At 36.8% G+C, this 17,536-nt stretch overlaps 1 pseudogene; it reads left to right on the top strand.

Moving 5' to 3' along the window:
* The window catches only part of LOC100339949 (translin pseudogene), a 183,801-nt pseudogene extending 170,152 nt beyond the window's left edge, over positions 1–13,649 (top strand).
* The last annotated feature ends 3,887 nt before the right edge of the window (positions 13,650–17,536 follow it).

Here is a 17,536-nt window from a genome sequence, read left to right as displayed (position 1 = left end):
CATGGCAAGTAGCAGTATATATAGGGGAGCACAATGTGGGGTCCTCTGTTTCAGGGCAAACGTGTGAATGACCCGTTAGGAGAGGGCAGTGGGAAAATTGGGAGACCAATCTTATATGTAGGAGAGATACCTCCACATTCTTATCTCTTGCACTGGCTTGAGTCATTTAGGTTTTGTATATAACTAGAGATTGAATCAAGGGTCACTGAACACTGACTGTGGTATGGGAAAACTATTTGCATTCAAAATAGATCCCAAGGCAACATTAAATTATGAGAATTCACTATACAGTCCTGTGTAATGATAAATAGTTTTCTCAATCAATCATTTCTTAATTCAAAAAAAACTTTGATGGAAAACCAGGCATACATTAATTGTTAGTTAAATATGGAAAAACTGTTGGAATTTAGAAGTAGATATCCTTACTGTTCTAATATGCAATGTAAACTAAGGTACCAAAAACAGCATGAGAAATCACATCCATTCAATAACAAATAATGGGCTTTTATATTTATTATTTGCATCATTTTAGAATGGTACTTGAAATGCTACTATTGACTTTGTAATATACTTTTACATATTTAATGATTTTTAGAAAATGATAAACATGGCTTTAACTAATAAATATTTATTGGGCATTTTAATATATCAATCATTGCTAAATGTCTTAAATGTACTACATCACTCAATTCTTGCAACAACTCTATGTTATGAGACTGTACTATCTGAGTTTTACAGAAAATGCAGCAGGTTTCCAGAGATCAAGTAACTTAATTCAGTGTTAAGTAACTAGTAAGTATTTTAAAATTCCATCCCACGTTTGTTTTATTGTAGAGTCTGAATTTTTAAACACTATAATATACTGCTAAGTGCCAGTCTCAAGGAATTACTACAGGACTTTGTTAAGGTAGTTTCAAAGTATTCATGCCAATGTAGGAAAATGAAGTTCTGGGATATTAGACACAGTTATAGTTTGTCCTTCAGCACAGGTTAGATTCTAATTTACCACGGGTCATGTAAAATATCTAGGAATAAAAACTAACCTGAAGCTATAAAATAAAAAGTGACCTTTAAAATCCAATATTGGAGACAAACAACTTTTGCCTCTGGAGACTGTTGAAGGGCAAAATAGGGGTAGGAAAGTTCACTCCTGTTTCCTGGTATACACATTACTCTTTCTACATAGGATAGCAAAAGGTAGAAAGGATCGAAATTCATATTCTTTATTCCTGAAGCTTTGAAAAAATATTCATACTTCTCTGCATTGGTAAAAACAAATAAACCAACTGGTCTTTCAACAGGGAAGATCAATTGGAGATACCCTAACATGCTCTCATTTTTTCTTTCTTCTACCTTATTTCCATATAAACAAAACAAAATGAAACACTGGGTTTCAAGCATAAATCCCTTAGTGTTGGAGTAGACAGTTGGTCTAGTAGTTTTGATGCAGAATAAGACATCTGTGTCCTATATCAGAGTGCTTGGGTTCCAGTCCTAGCTCTACTCCTGATTGCAGCTTCCTGCTAATGTACATCCTGGGAGGCAGTGGTGATGGTTCAGGTAATTTGGTTCCTGCCACCCAGGTAGGAGATACGGATCAAGTACCCCCGTCTTCACCCATGTTCCCAAGTTAGGCCTGACCCAACTCCACTGTTACAGGAACTTATGAGCCAAATGTTGGATTCTATGAAGGTAATACTAAAGATTGAAATTTTCATACTTTATATATAAACTAGTATGGATTCTATTGTGATATATATATTCTAACCAAATTCCTAACATTTGAAAAGATAATTTGGAGTGTCATTTAAATCAATACTTCTCAAAATTTAATGTGCATATGCATCATGGGTGGTTGTGAGAAAAAGAGGAGTGTAAATGTAAAAATGCATATTCTGATCCAATAGTGTGATCTTGATATTCCTCATTGCTAACCAGCTCCCACATGGAGCTATTTTTGGTCTCTTGATCACATTCTGTATAGTGAGATTCCAGCCACATTAATATGGTAATGCATAAATGGAAACAGCCTTGGTTTTGCATTTGCCTCGATGTTTTTCATATATTTTTCAATTTTTTATTTATATAAGGCGAACAAATTTCATGTATTTCTATGTATGTATTTCTATGTATTTCAATGTAGCTTAATGCATTTATTACCAGATAAATTCACTTAATTTTTCCTCCTCAAAATTGTCATTTTCTGATGTTTATAAAATCAAGTACTAGTGCTTTGCAACACATTTTAACACTTATACTTGAAATTGCCAAGTGGAAGAGATGTTTTTAATTGATATATTTGCATCCTCTTGTCTAAGTCTTCAAAAAGATTCCTTCAATGTTTATTGCAGCACCATGTTTAGTGTATCACAATAGCTAAGATATGAAATCAACCACGGTGTCCATCACAGATAAACAGATAAACGGATGAAGAAAATGTTGTATTTATACAAAATATAATGTTATTCATTAATCAAAAAGAATAAAATTCTGTCATTTTTATCAAAATAGATGTAACTGAAGGGCATCATGTTAAGTGAAAAAAGTCAGTCACAGAAACACAAATACTTCATGATGTACCTCATATTTGGAAGCCAAATAAAAGGAAAAAAGAGAACATGAGCACATAATATTAATTATTAGAGGCTGAGAGGGGTAACAGGGGATAGAGCAAGTTTAAATAACAGGCACCTAATCAGAATTAGATCAGATGAGTAAATTCCTAGATGACCTACTACATATTCCACTTCTGATCCAATTCCCAGTTAATGTCCTGGGAAAGGTAGCAGAGCAGGGCCCAAGAGCTTGAGCCCCTGCTACCCGTGTAAGAGACCTGAGTGAACCTTCTGGCTCCTGGCTTCAGCATGGTTCAGCTCGCCATTGTGGCCATCTGGGGAGCGAACCAGGAGATGGACGATATCTCCCTTTCTCTCTCCCTCTCTATAACTCTGACTTCAAACAAATAAATAAATCTTTAAGAAAAAAGAAAAGATTTGTTAGACATTTGGCAGCAACAACCAAAAAAAAAAAAAAATCAGTTGCCTGACACTTGGAGATAAAATTTACACATAGGTACTGACCTTTCAGAAAAGTCCAACCAACTGAATTAACTTCATAGACATTACTATATTCAAGACACAGGATTGCTCTTAAATTTACATTGAAGGATTTTCTTGTTTAATCTCATTCTAATCAGTTGAGTAAGACTTTGCAAAAACCATACAAAATCATACATTCTTGCATTAAAGAAAAAGTGGGAATATTATTTTTTCAAATATCTCTATTTATTTGTCTTCATATTTTATATACCATATCATACATACCATACAAAAATGAACTTTTTTTTCATTTTCACAGTCCATCTAGATGAAACAAATAAAATGTTTCTAATATAAAAGGTTTAATTTAATTAGTGAACTTTGTGGATACTAAAACCAAATAAAGGGATTTTCTAAAGAGATCTTAAATTTATGTGCACTTTGATCTGTTAGAATTAATTTCGTTCATTGAAAGGAAGGAGGGGACATTTTCATAACACAAGCTAGTGTTACAGATATAAAATGAGAGAAACTGACAGACAGAGAAAGATCTTCCATCCCTGGGTTCACTCCCAAAATGGCCACAATGGCTGGGACTGTGCCAGGCCAAAGGCAGAAGCCAGGATCTTCTTCCAGGTATGCCATGTGTGTACAGGGCCCAAGCTCTTGGCCTATTTGCTGCTACTTTTCCATGTCATTAGCAGAAAGTTGATTTGGAAGTGGAGCAGCCTCACTCACATGGTTTCGCTGGTTTTGTAGGCGGTGGCTTTACCCACTATACTACAATGCTTGCCCAGAGGACATTTTTAAATATGTGGGCAGGCAGATGATCTTTCGTTTCTCCCTCCCTTCCTCCCTCCCTCCCTCCCTCCCTTCCTTCCTTCCTTCCAAGATTTATTTCATTTATTTGAAAGGCAGAGTTACAGAGAGAAAGAGAGCTTCATCCAGGTCTCCCATGTGGATATAGGGGCCCAAGGACCTGGGCCATCTTCTGCTGCTTTCCCAGGTACATTAGCAGGGAACGTGATCAGAAGTGGAGAGGTGGAACTTGAACCGGCATGCATATGAGGTGGCAAGTGCAGCCTAACCCATAAAACCACAACAGGGGCCCAAGGCACGTGCTTTTCTATAACAATAATGTATATATTTAAGGATGTATAGATAATTTTTTCAAGATTTATTTATTTATTTGAAAGTCAGAGTTATACAGAGAGAAGAGAGGTAGAGAGAAAGAGAGAGAGAGAGAGACAGAGAGAGGTCCTCCATCCAATGGTTCACTCCCCAGATGGCTGCAACAGCCGGAGCTGCACCCAGGAACTTCCTCCAGGTCTGCCACACAGGTGCCAGGGCCCAAGGACTTGGGCCATCCTCCACTGCTTTCCCAGGCCACAGCAGAGAGCTGGATCGGAAGTGTAGCAGCCCAGTCTCGAAGTGGCGCCCATATGGGATGCCACGCTTCAGCCCAGGGTGTTAACCTGCTGTGCCACAGCGCTGGCCCCAGTAAATGGGTTTTTAAAAAATATTATTTTGCCGAATTGTTGCAGACTTAAAACACTCCCTAGGAGACTTTGATATTATTTTCTAATCAATTTTTTGAACTTATCCTTTGATTTTTTTTTTATAATCCGCAAACAGGTAATGAGTACCTGAAAAAAACATTTAAAGCATAAAAGCACAGCAGGAGAAACTATAATCAATAATTATGTACCTTATACTTTAAAATAGTGGAAAGAGGATTTGAATGTTTAAGCATAAAGAAATGACAAGTGTTTGAGGTGAAGGATATTCTAATTATGTTGATTTGATCATTAAACAATATATACATGTATGCAAACATTATAATTTACCCATAATTTCTACAATAATTATGTGCCAATTAAAATAAGACTCAAAAAAGAACAATAGCATAGAATCTTAAATTGTGGCACTAATTTTATGTAATACAATCTTCCTACATATTGATAGTTTTATAAGGTAGAAAAATTTTTTAAAAAATAATTATGGACATAGTTAGAAATTTTATACTATATTAAAAATGTGGCTGGCGCCGCTGCTCAATAGGCTAATCCTCTGCCTTGTGGTGCTGGCACACTGGGTTCTAGTCCCAGTCGGGGCGCCGGATTCTGTCCCAGTTGCCCCTCTTCCAGGCCAGCTCTCTGCTGTGGCCGGGAGTGCAGTGGAGGATGGCCTAAGTGCTTGGGCCCTGCACCCCATGGGAGACCAGGATAAGTACCTGGCTCCTGCCATCGGATCAGAACGGTGCGTTGGCCGCAGCACGCCGGCCACGGCGGCCATTGGAGGGTGAATCAACAGCAAAGGAAGACCTTTCTCTCTGTCTCTCTCACTGTCCACTCTCCCTGTCAAAAAAAATAAAAATAAAAAAATAAAAAATAAATGTATTTTAGGTAGAAATATCTCAGCTAATAAGTAGGCTAAATATCTGAGTGAACATCATAGCTGCTTTTTAATTTGCATACCTATACCTTCCCTAATATTTTGGATCAAAACCATCATGAGACACATGCATTTGGTACAGTGGATAAGCTGCTGCTTGGGATGCCCACATTCCATATTAGAGTGCCTGGGCTCAAGTCCTGGCTCTGCTTTGGGTTACAGTTTCCTGCTGATGCACACCTGGGAGTCTCAAGTGACAGGGTCTATGCCATCCAGTAAGAGACACAAGTTTAGTTCTGGTCTCCTGGATTTGTCCTATCTAAGTTCCAGTTGTTGTGCGCATTTGAGAGTGAACCAGGGGATGGTAGATTTCTCCTCCTCTGTATATCTTTCAAATAATAATTGAATTTTCAAAACACAACAAAAATGTGCTGAACAAAGTTTATAAGTAAATGTCAATTTATTTTTTCAGTTTTCACTGGAAAAAACACAGAGTATTTATTATGTTTAGTTTTTTTCAAAATCGGAGGTTGGAAAAGAATTGTAATCCCAGAACCTATTAAAATAACAACAAGAAGTCTTACTGTATGACCCACGATTTTATTACTCAGTTTCTATGATAATGATACAATACATTCAGAAGTTGAAGCATAAGGAATATTCTTCACACAATATTGATATGATTTTTACAACAATTGTAACCTACTGTTTGTTTTGTTAACCTTTTATTCTAAAATATATTTTAATTTTAGTTAAATATTACTAAAATTTCAATATACATTACTTCATAAACCTATTATATCCTTGGTATCATGCTTCATATCTATTTTATTTGAATCCAATTTTCCTGTAAGTGCCAGATCCTGGTTCCGTGATTATTGTGCTCAGCTAGTAATTTACCATTTCTTATTGGTTCATGTTGAAGCATATTTATCTAGATCAAGTTTAGGCAAAGGACCACTTTGTGATGTTAAGAGATTTTTTATTCTAAACTCTAATGTAATCTTTTCATGAGTTACTAATGTCCAATTTAAAGACCACCTGGAATCTTACATGAAGAGCAATAAATGACCCCTTGATCTCCTTTCTCCCACTCCACATTAATGCTTCATCTGCTACATCTCAGCATTTGAGTGGCAAGTCTAGACTTACCCCAAAACATAGCTGGTTCAACAAGAAGCAAAAATGTCACAAATAAAAATACTAGAATATAAAATGGTGTGTTTCCCAGTTCTTGATTCTGAATTAATCTTGGTCTTCCCAGATGGTCCTAAAACTAATGAGGCTATTTAATCTTTCTGAACTCATGGAGAAAACAGATTCCCAGAGAATATAAACAGCAGAAATGAAAAGGAAAAATTCAAGAGAGGATGATCTGAACTTCTCCCATGAATGTATGCATTTCTACTTACTTCAGTGGAGAAAACATTCATATGTACATTTGATCCCAGTATATTCCAGTTTTGTAGTCCTTGTGTAAATATATATTGTCTTCCAAAATTAGTTTCCATTGAGTTGCATCTTCACTGAATATGCTCTTAACCAATCAATAATCAATTATGCATCTTGTTTTTTTTCCCCAAAACGAGTTGAAATGTGCAAAGATTTAGAAAACCTATGCTCAAATCTTTTTAAGTGTCTACTGCAGTCCTTAACTCTGCTTCTGCTTCTGCACCTAGGATTACTGAGGTAAAATGTTCAACCTCTGAAAGCTTTGTATGGAAGGCATTTGGCACTTCTAACAGAGACACTGACATTTGGCGAGCTATGTATTAATTCAATGAAGACTCACTGTTCCTAGGTTGAGAATTGAGACCTCATTGATTACCTTTATTAACTGTACTCAGTTTCTGTGTCTGAACAAATTTAAGTATATAATATATATTAGAAAATAGCAACAACAAAAACCCCAAAATTAGAGGTGGTGAAATTCACATCTAAGTTTCCTATTTAGCAGTTGTGATTATCCTCAGGTAGAATTTGGTAGCTTCTTCAAGGTCTTCAATATTGGAGAATTCCAGAAGAACAACAGGACATTTAGTATTACCAGAGCACCAGCACATATCCACAGAATTTTGGAAATACAATCATGTCTAGACACAAATGTGGCCATGTGGTTTCTTATACATAGAGGTCAATTTTCTCATAAGGTGGTATTTACTAAGCAACAGTGTTTCCTGGAGAAGAAAATATGTGCTGTAATCTAGTTTCATTTTTTTTCTGTTTACAAATAAGATTGATTCTAAAGGCTTCAGAGTATTTTGGGGGAAAGATAGAGAAAATGGAAGCTAGAGTTGAAATTTTCTTGTTTTGTAATTTTACTAGAATGTCTGTCAGTTGCTGCTAATCGTCTGGAGTTTATAAACTGTGAAATTAAAAGTAAATTGAGTTTGGGAATTGGGGAGCTGAACTGTTTAAAGGCTTAGAAAAATATGCAGACATTATTTTTATTTAAAACTATTGTACCTTTTAGTAACAGTTGTTTCAGTGAGAACTGGATTTTTTTCATTGTGCCTTAACTAGACTATCACAAAGCACAGCTCTATCAGAATCACTGGTTAGGTCTTTTGGGACTTTTTCTCATGATAGTGTCTTAGCAGAATGAAGACAGCATTAGCCTAGTTGCTCTCTTGAGAACATATCAAACTTTAAATCTTATTATGTGTTAATTATAGCATTGTTTATTCAATAAGAATTGTATAAATGAAATGCTTTCACATAGGAACTGATGAAGTAAGATGTCAGAGTAGCTATCAAAATGAATGAGCTTCTTGTGTATATTTTACATATTGAAAGGGATACACACCAAACTGTTAATATTACTTAATTGGACAATTAGGAATGAAGAGAGTTTTTTTTAACTTTAAAATTTTGTATCGCACACATATTATAATAAAATACATTCTATAAGAGATGTTTTATAAAATGTGTAATAGCATAATTAAAATCTACAGTTAAGCACTGGTGTTGTGGTGCATTGAGTTAAGATCCCATTTGAATGCTGGTATCCCGTATTGCAATAACAGTTCAAGTTCCAGCTACTCTGCTTCTTATCCAGCTTCCTGCTAGTGTGCCTGAATGGCAGCAGATGATGACCCAATACTTGGTCTCTGTGCACCTACTTGAGAAACCAGGATGAAGTCCCAGCCTCCTGATTTTGGCCTCACCCAACTGTGGCTATTGTGGCCATATGGGGAATGAAATATAGGATGAAAGATCTCTCTCCTTTCTCTGTCACTCTGCTTTCTAAAATAAATAAGTAAATCTTTAAAAAAAAAGTGGAATTATAAAACACAATTATAAAGGCCTAATTGAAGAAACTTCACATCATCTTTATTATGCATCCATGGGATTCTCTTTATAAAATTTTATAATTGCCCAAATTTTGCATCCATTAACCTTCACTGTCCCTATGTTCTCAATCTAAGCAAACAAACCTACAAACAGTAGCCATGTTTTCAATTAATACTTTGATTTTTTTCCTAACTTTTGTGTTGTCTGGCTTTTAATCAACCTTTTAAATTGCAGAATAAAATGCCTTTGTCTGACTTTTCTGTTTCATTTGAAACTCAGTAAGAAACATTCTTCAAAAATGGTTGTGAAATTGAATAAAGATTGCTGAGGCGAAGTGTTCAGGGGGATGGTTCATGGCAGTAGACATTACTGTCTATCATCACTGACATCATTAAACAGGAGTTTGTAAGTCAAAGCTTTATCTCTTTAGAGTAACCACTATCTTAGTGTCCTGGGGGCGCGGTGGGGGGTATACAGGCATTGAAATGAGAAGTCAAATAAGAATGATTAAGATCCAAGAGCTTTTCTCACTACTCATGGGCATTTGCCTGTCAGAAGTACAGTTGGCCTGTGTTCAGATTTTTCTGGACATTCTGCTTTGAGAAATCCTAAAATCAACATGATCAGTTTTGCCTATAAGTTCATTGACCAATGCAATGGTGGCTTTGCTGTTGTAATACTTTTCTATCTGAGTTAAGCTGATCTAGTTGTATGACAAGCTTGTGTAGTCCTCAGAATTTGTGGGCAATGCCAGTAATAACAGCTGCAGCTGTATTTGCATTGTTGGCATAAGAATTATTGTTCCAAATGACTTTCTTCTCTCAATTCCTGAAGTGCTTTCTTAGATTCTGCAGAGATGAGGATACTTCTTAAGCAACAAAGAATCATTGACAGATGAAAAAGAGAAAGAATAATGAGAAACAGAGAAGTAGATTGACTTACTCAATTGAGTCTAGCCAATTTTACTCAATAAAAGTTAACTTTAAATTTTTCTAGACCTAAGTAAAATTTGCTTCATTACCCTTCATTAACATTCTCCCATTCTGCTCTGTTCTCTCAAAATGCATCCAAATTAAAATGCTTTACTTATCATTCTAGAAGAGCAATAACTCCTCTTTGTAGTAGAAGACCAATATTATGAAATAAATTTTTTCTTTATTTAGTTTAATATTTTTATGGATCAAAACAATGTTCCATAAATTGCTTTATGTGGTAAAAAGGAGGGAAGAGCTAAACCTCTGCTCACAAATAACTGAATATCCAAGAACAAGTCATGATACAGAATTTCTTGGTTATATTTGTTTGGATATATGTTTTACTTTCCACCTAATTGTGTTGCAAAATTATTCTTAGGCTGGCGCCAAAGCTCACTAGGCTAATTCTCTTCCTGCGGTGTGGCACCCCAGGTTCTAGTCCCTGTCGGGGTGCCGGATTCTGTCCCGGTTGCCCCTCTTCCAGTCCAGCTCTCTACTGTGGCCTGGGAGGATAGCCCAAGTGCTTGGGCCCTGCACCCACAAGGGAGACCAGGAGGAAGCACCTGGCTCCTGCCTTCGGATCTGCACAGCGCGCCGACCGTAGCGGCCATTTGTGGGGGTGAACCAATGGAAAAAAAGGAAGACCTTTCTCTCTCTCTCTCTCTCTCTCTCTCTCACTGTCTAAATCTGCCTGTCAGAAAAATTATTCTTAATATTCATGGAATTGTAATGCTTTGTTTTCTTATATAGTTTAATTACTGAGTGAAGAGTTTTGGAACTATTATTTTTAAATGTTAAAGGAACAAAGAAACTTAATTTTTATAAGGTTTCTTAAGATTTTAAAGCCTTAAAATTAATGCTTTTCCAAACACAGATTTTATTGTAAATTAAAGGCTTTCCTAAAAAATGATATTGAATTAGTAGAGTCTAACAGATTAAGAAGAATGGCAAAGAATATGTACCAATTTATGGTAATTTGAAACACTGACACTTAGTAGAGTTATTTTAAAATACCTATGTGGCCATGATTTGACTTCTAGTTAATTTACCTTTGAATTGTATGGCTTAGTTTTAACAGGAATGAGTGATGATGACTTAACATGAGATATTATCAATCTTTAGTATAATAGATTTTGCCTTATACTTTTAGAAACAACTCTAGATTATTTATTTTCTCTGAAGAGATGGATGAAGTTTGAAATTAATGAGTTGTCCAATAGGTAGGTAATATCTGACCTGTTTGTGGCACCAAGGGAGATGTATATTTTTGTCCTTAGGGAAGAGCTGATTTTAGAAGGCTGTATATTAAAATTTGATGTTGGTTGGGATTGGTTGGCAGATACAGGGAGCTATGTAAAAAATCATATATGCAGTTGCTTAAATGATAATATAAGAGTGAAAATTTATAGCTTGTAAAGTACTTCCTTGTAGATTATGTTTAATACTCCCTATAACTGTGCAATAACTGTCATTATTACTATGCAAATTTAGAGATGAGAAAAATGAGACAGGCAAAGGTTAAGTGACTTGCCAAGACAAAGATAGATTAGTCTCCAATAAATGATTCAAAATCAGCTAATCTAACACCAAATTCTGTGTTGCTTTCTATAAAGTTTTGTATGTGAGTTTTACATAACAAATCACATTTTGGTTTCCTCTGTTTACTTATTCAGCAACAATGAAAACATTTTTGGTTGAAATATAAAATACATGCCATTTTTCAAATAATTTTATGTCAGTCAAAAAATGATCATTTGCAAAAGTAAATAAGATATATTAAATATAATTTTATAATTGCATATAATGTTAAGCATCTACTAGAAAATAATAATTAAATATTTGTTGTTTGTATAAAGTGCATATAGAAGGAAATACCATAGAAAGATAGCCTTTACCACTAAGAAGCTAAAACTGTAGTTAGGGGTGTTATACCAAAATGAATGAAAGGCAGGGGCTGGTGCCATGGCTCACTTGGTTAATCCTCCGCCTGTGGTGCCGGCATCCCATATGGGTGCCGGGTTCTAGTCCCGGTTGCTCCTCTTCCAGTCCAGCTCTCTGCTGTGGCCCGGAAGGGCAGTGGAGGATGGCCCAAGTCCTTGGGCCCTGCACCCGCATGGAGACCAGCAGAAGCATCTGGCTCCTGGCTTTGGATTGGTGCAGCACGCCGGTTGTTGAGGCCATTTGAGGGGTGAACCAGCAGATTGAAGACCTTTCTCTCTGTGTATAACTCTACCTGTCAAGTAAATAAAAAAAAAAAAAAAATGAATGAAAGGCTGAAATAAACATTACCTAGCAAAAAGAATCAGTTTTCCGAGAATGAAGAAAAAAATAGACTGCAGAAATCAGAAAAGTTGTTTGTTTGTTCTTTATTTTTTCTTCCCTCTATAACCCATTTCTATTTGGCTGTCAGGGTGTCTTCAGAGAAAATAAAATGGCAATTTTAGATCTCCCTCTTCAGAATCTGGGGTCTGTATTTCTTGCGTACTTGAGACTAACTCATAACTCTCCAGCTCATGTTTTCTTACCTTTGAGCCCTCAGTAGGTCACAGCCTTATAACATTTTCTTAGATTTCATTTCCTATTTCCATCTTCTTGTCTACATAATGTTGATATTTTCTGGTGATTACATATAGGTACATAGACCTAGATGTATTTTCAGCTCATAAGTATGTGCACTCCTTAATGTTGAATGAAGTAAGAATATTTAGAAGATCTTACCAGATCAAAGGGTAAAGAAAAGCTTATTTACTTCCTCTCATATGATAGGTTTTCCTTTGCTGCCTCCTTCTGATGTCTGTCCCTTCCTACTTCACTCACTCAACTCTTCCCTGTGGTGGAATGATGTGCATAAATACTGTGGTAAATTGCGAGGGGGCATAAATGAACGTTGAAAGGGTTTGGTCTGTAATGAAGCTGTCTTGAGAGTTTTCATTTGCTAAAACCTTAAGCTTTAAACCACAGTTTGGCCCATTTTGTGGGCATTTGGTGCACTTGTTCAGATGCTGCTTGAGATGCCTGTAGCCATATCTTAGTGCCTGCTCTTGATTCCAGCATCCAGCTACTGTATACCCTGGGAGGTGGAAGCTGATGGCTCAAGCAATTGGGTCACTCTACCAATGTGAGAGATGTACTGGTTTCAGACCATCCCAGCCTGGATGTTGTGGGCATTTGAAAAGTGAACTAGGTTGCGGCTAAACCATGCTGGTTGTCTCCGGATCACGCTTTCCTGACTGCTCTCGCAGTTCTGGCTGATTGTTTTGCAGCCGGCGCTGTCTGTGAGCGAGATCTTCGTGGAGCTGCAGGGCTTTTTGGTTGCGGATCAGGACATCTGAGAGGAAATCCGAAAAGCTGTATAGAGTTTAGAACAAACAGCCCGAGAGATTTTAACTCTACTGCAAGGGGTCCATCAGGGTGCTGGGTTTCAGGACATTCCAAAGAGGTGTTTGAAAGCTCGAGAACACTTTGGCACAGTAAAAACACATCTCACATCTCTGAAGACGAAGTTCCCTGCTGAACAGTATACAGGTTTCACGAGCACTGGAGGTTTGTGCTGCAGCGCTTGGTCTTCCTGGCGGCGTTTGTCGTGTATTTGGAAACAGAAACTCTGGTGACCCGAGAAGCAGTGACAGAGATTCTCGGCATTGAGCCAGATCGGGAGAAAGGATTTCATCTGGATGCAGAAGATTATCTCTCAGGCGTTCTAATTCTTGCTAGTGAACTGTCGAGGCTCTCCGTCAACAGCGTGACTGCTGGAGACTAGCCCCTGCACATCTCCACCTTTATCAATGAGCTGGATTCCGGATTCCGCCTTCTCAACTTGAAGAACCACTCCCTGAGGAAACGCCATGAGGGCTTCAAGTATGACGTGAAGAAAGTAGAGGAGGTGGTCTACGATCTCTCCATCCGGGACTTTAATAAGGAGACAGCTGCAGCTTCTGTTGAGAAATAGGAGGCTCCCCCTGCAACTGGCCTGGCTGGCCTCGCGGTGGCCCGGGGAGGGTGAGCAGAGAGTGCCTCTTATGGTAGTTAGGACGCCCAGTTGCTAAACACTGCGCTTTATTTTCTTAACCGGTTGTGTGGTGTGCGCATCAGAATTGAAACACTTTTTTGGGGTTAAAAAATAGCCTTCACATGGACAGAATTTTCTTTGTTATTTCAGTGGATTTGCTCAGTTATTCAGTGTATTTCAGTTCTGTCAACAAGTATAAATGTCAATCTCGTGGTATACCTGACTGTTGATGTACTGATGGAGAAGCCCGTTATTTCTGTGTGATTCTCCCAGATTCGATGCTTGATGTTTTCTCTATCCAAGTTAGCCATCCACCCCAGGATGCAAACAATTCAAGAGGATGATTGCCAAGCAAGGAAAACTCCTTCCCTTCTTTTAAGCCTTGTGAATAAATGAGGTGTTGACTTTTTTTTTTTTTTTTTTGATCAAGGAAGTTATATTCTTGAATTCTTTTTCACTGCCAGCAAAATTCAAAATCCAAAACTGAAAAATTAGGCTAAACAGATTATTTTGGAAAGTTCTTGCATTAAAGGGATTTAGTAAACGTCTTACCATTTGGTTCTGCCAGGTGGGGAGCAGGGCTTAGCATTTTCAAACACCTCTGCTTTCTGATTCTGCCCTAACATTCTGCTGTTGCAGCAATTAAAATCGTCTTCACACATGGCTTGAACTAACACTTCATGTGATATATTCCTAAACTGGGAAATTTTTTTCCTAGCAGCCAGCTAGACTGTTGGGTCTGGGAGTATAAAGCCACCCACGTGAATTTAAAAGTTAGCAGTATCCCAGCCAGTGCTATGCTTTGGCAGAAAGGTAAAATCCCTGGATTAAAAAGAAACAAAGTTTGATTTGGTAACATTTGTAACAGTAGGAAGTTTTAAGCTGTTGAAGGCCATCTCTACAGTCAGGTTTTGCATCCACAGTTTGGGGCCAGTCATGTATATTTTATTGGTCCCTCCTCCACCTCCTCCATCTCCTCCTCATTTTCAGCTAGCACTAAGAATCTTTGCCAGGTAACTCTTGCTGCTGAATTGAATTGATGAAAATGGTGACTTAATCCACAGTTATTTGGCACTAAAGGGAAGGTGCTAGTGCTTCCTAGAGTAATGTGAAGTGTTTAGAAGTATCACTTGCTAGTACCAATATGTATAGTGGAATATCGGGCATTACCTCCACATTTGTATCAGGCCCAGGGAAAGGCTGGCTGCAGTTTACGTCATGAGGAAAGAGGCAGGAGTGAGGCAGGAGTCTCTCTACGTTGGATTTTAGAACAGTGTTCTTGACAGCGCTTTATGAGGGGAGTTTGTAGAAAGAAAAAGATGTTAGGTTCTTAAGAGTGCCTAGGGTGGTCACTTAAAATGTGCAGTAATAGCACTGCCTGGATTGAGCAAGAAGGCTTTCAGTTACAGGATCCAGCCTAGGCAGTGAGTTTGATGACCGTTTTGTCTCTTAAGTGTTCATTCTGCTTGAAAATGCTAAAATTCTGGCCAGAAGTGGATTTCAGTTGTAACAAACACAGTTCAAGTGCAGGAGCACGTTCTGGTCCTGTAGTTTCATGTGAGAATGTAGAAGTGTCATGTGTGGAATTATACAGTTGTGTTTGTTGCTGGCTTGTTGTAAAGCAATAAAAACAACCTTTTTTTGGGTAAAAAAAAAAGAAAAGTGAACTAGCAGATGGAAACTATCTTTGCCTCTCTATGTTTCTTAGATAAATAAAATGAGTGTTTTAAAAATCAGGATTTTTCAAAAAGTTCATGGATAGCACATATGATCAAAAATTATGCTTGTATTTCAAAATATTTTTGCACCAAAATAAACATATTTTTACATTCCATTTTCTATGACCTTTTGGACATCCCATCATAAGTCTAATGACATTAATAAATTATATCAAGAAGCCAATAGCTGACAAATGTGACAGTTTCCATATTAGTTTAAAATAGGAAGAGATAATCTATTTAAAATGATGTGGGTTGTTAGCCACAAGAATTGAAGGAGTTCATATGTCATAAAGATAAATGGCACTTTAATAATGATAGTAGTAATGTTAATCATAAAATGAAATATGCCTTCATAACACCTATTTTCTAGATACTTTAGTAATCACTTTATTAAATTATCCAAGTTACTCTTACATAATGTAATTACATAAACCATTCAAATTGTTTTGTCAGTTTTATAGTTAATAAAATTTCATGCCGAGAGGTTAAAAACTTTTCCAAAGTCACAGGGTAAAATGAGATTTCACAATTAGACAGTTTCTCTCCATGGTGTGCATTTTCAATTAATATGCAATGCATCTGACAGAAGATTATTAGGTTTCATTGAGAAGTTTGATGCCACTCTACAGAATTGATTGCCCACATTTCTGACCCGTGAAGAATTGAGAGTTGTAGGGGGAAAATGTTGTGATTTGTATAAAATGAAGCTAAGTTGAGATTAATATAAGCTAGTTATAAGTAGCATAAGTTACAATTAATGAACCGCACCTAGGTTCCCCTAGTTTTTAGTAGAAATCCCTCTAGTTTTTCCAACCTTCCCATCCTCTGTGATTCAATGTTCTGGGTTCAGTCTTTTAACACATTTTTGAATGTATAAAATAGCACTGTTAACTATAGGCACAGTGTAGTATAGCAGAACTCTAGAACTTATTCATCCTGTATAAATAAAATTACATGTTTGTTAAACAGCTATTTTGCAATTTTCCTTTGCCCATAGCTCCTGGAAACCACTGTTCTACCCTCTAGTTCTACAAGTTGTATAAGTTATGTATCATGCAATTAGAATAACATAGTAATAATACTTCTGTATTAAGATTTATTTCACATAACATATTGTTCTGTAGTTTTATCCATGTATTTGCATATGGAGAATTTTACTTTTTTGAAGGTGAATAATAGTCCACTGTATATGTATATTATGACTATGTTTCTGTTTTTCATTCATCCATCAGTAGTCATTTGGTGTTTTCCACATCTTGGCTATTGAGGATAAAGCTACAGTGAGCATTGGAGGGCAAATGTCTCTTTGTGATCCTGATTTAATTATTTTAGCATGTACCCACAAATGAGATTGATGAATATGGCAATTTTAAATGTTTGAGGAATGTTCCTAAGACCTGAACTGTTTTACATTCCCACCACTAGCATTCAGAGGTTGCAGTTTCTTTACCAATGCAATGCATGTTCTTTTTTTAATATTTATTTTATTTTTTGAAAGGTAGAGTGATAGAAAGAGATCTTTCATCTACTGGTTCACTTCTCCAAATAGTGGCAAGAGTTGTGGCTGGACTAGGAATAAGCCAGGAGCCTAGAACTCTATCTGGGTCTCCTATAAGTTTGTTAGGGACCAAAATACATAGGCCATTCTTTGCTGCTTTCCCAGGCATATTATCAAAAAGCCGCATCTGAAGTAGGACAGGTGGAACTCAAACTTATTTTAGCATATGTTATGCTGGCGTTGCCAACAGCAGCTTAACTTGTAGTACTACAACACTAGCCCCTCTCCCCCAACATTTGCTTTGATTTTTAAATTATTATTTTTATAGTGAATATATTTGAACAGGTGTGAAGGTTGGATATGCATTTCTGTGATTAGTACAGATGTTGAACATATTTCAAAATACCATTTGTGTGTCTTTGGAGAAGTATTTATTCAAGTTCACTGACTATTTTATAATCAAGTTAGTGATTTTTTTGTTGAATTGCATGAATTCCTTTACATGGTTTGCAAATATTTTCTTCCATTCCATAGGTAGTCTGTTTGCTCTGTTGTTTGTTTTATTTGCTGTGCAGAAGCTTGTTAGTTTTGTATCGTCCCATTTGTCT

Source organism: Oryctolagus cuniculus, chromosome 1, assembly GCF_964237555.1.
Source record: "Oryctolagus cuniculus chromosome 1, mOryCun1.1, whole genome shotgun sequence".
Taxonomy (NCBI): domain Eukaryota; kingdom Metazoa; phylum Chordata; class Mammalia; order Lagomorpha; family Leporidae; genus Oryctolagus; species Oryctolagus cuniculus.
Note: the sequence above shows the minus strand (reverse complement) of the source record. Positions and strands in the feature narration are given on the sequence as shown.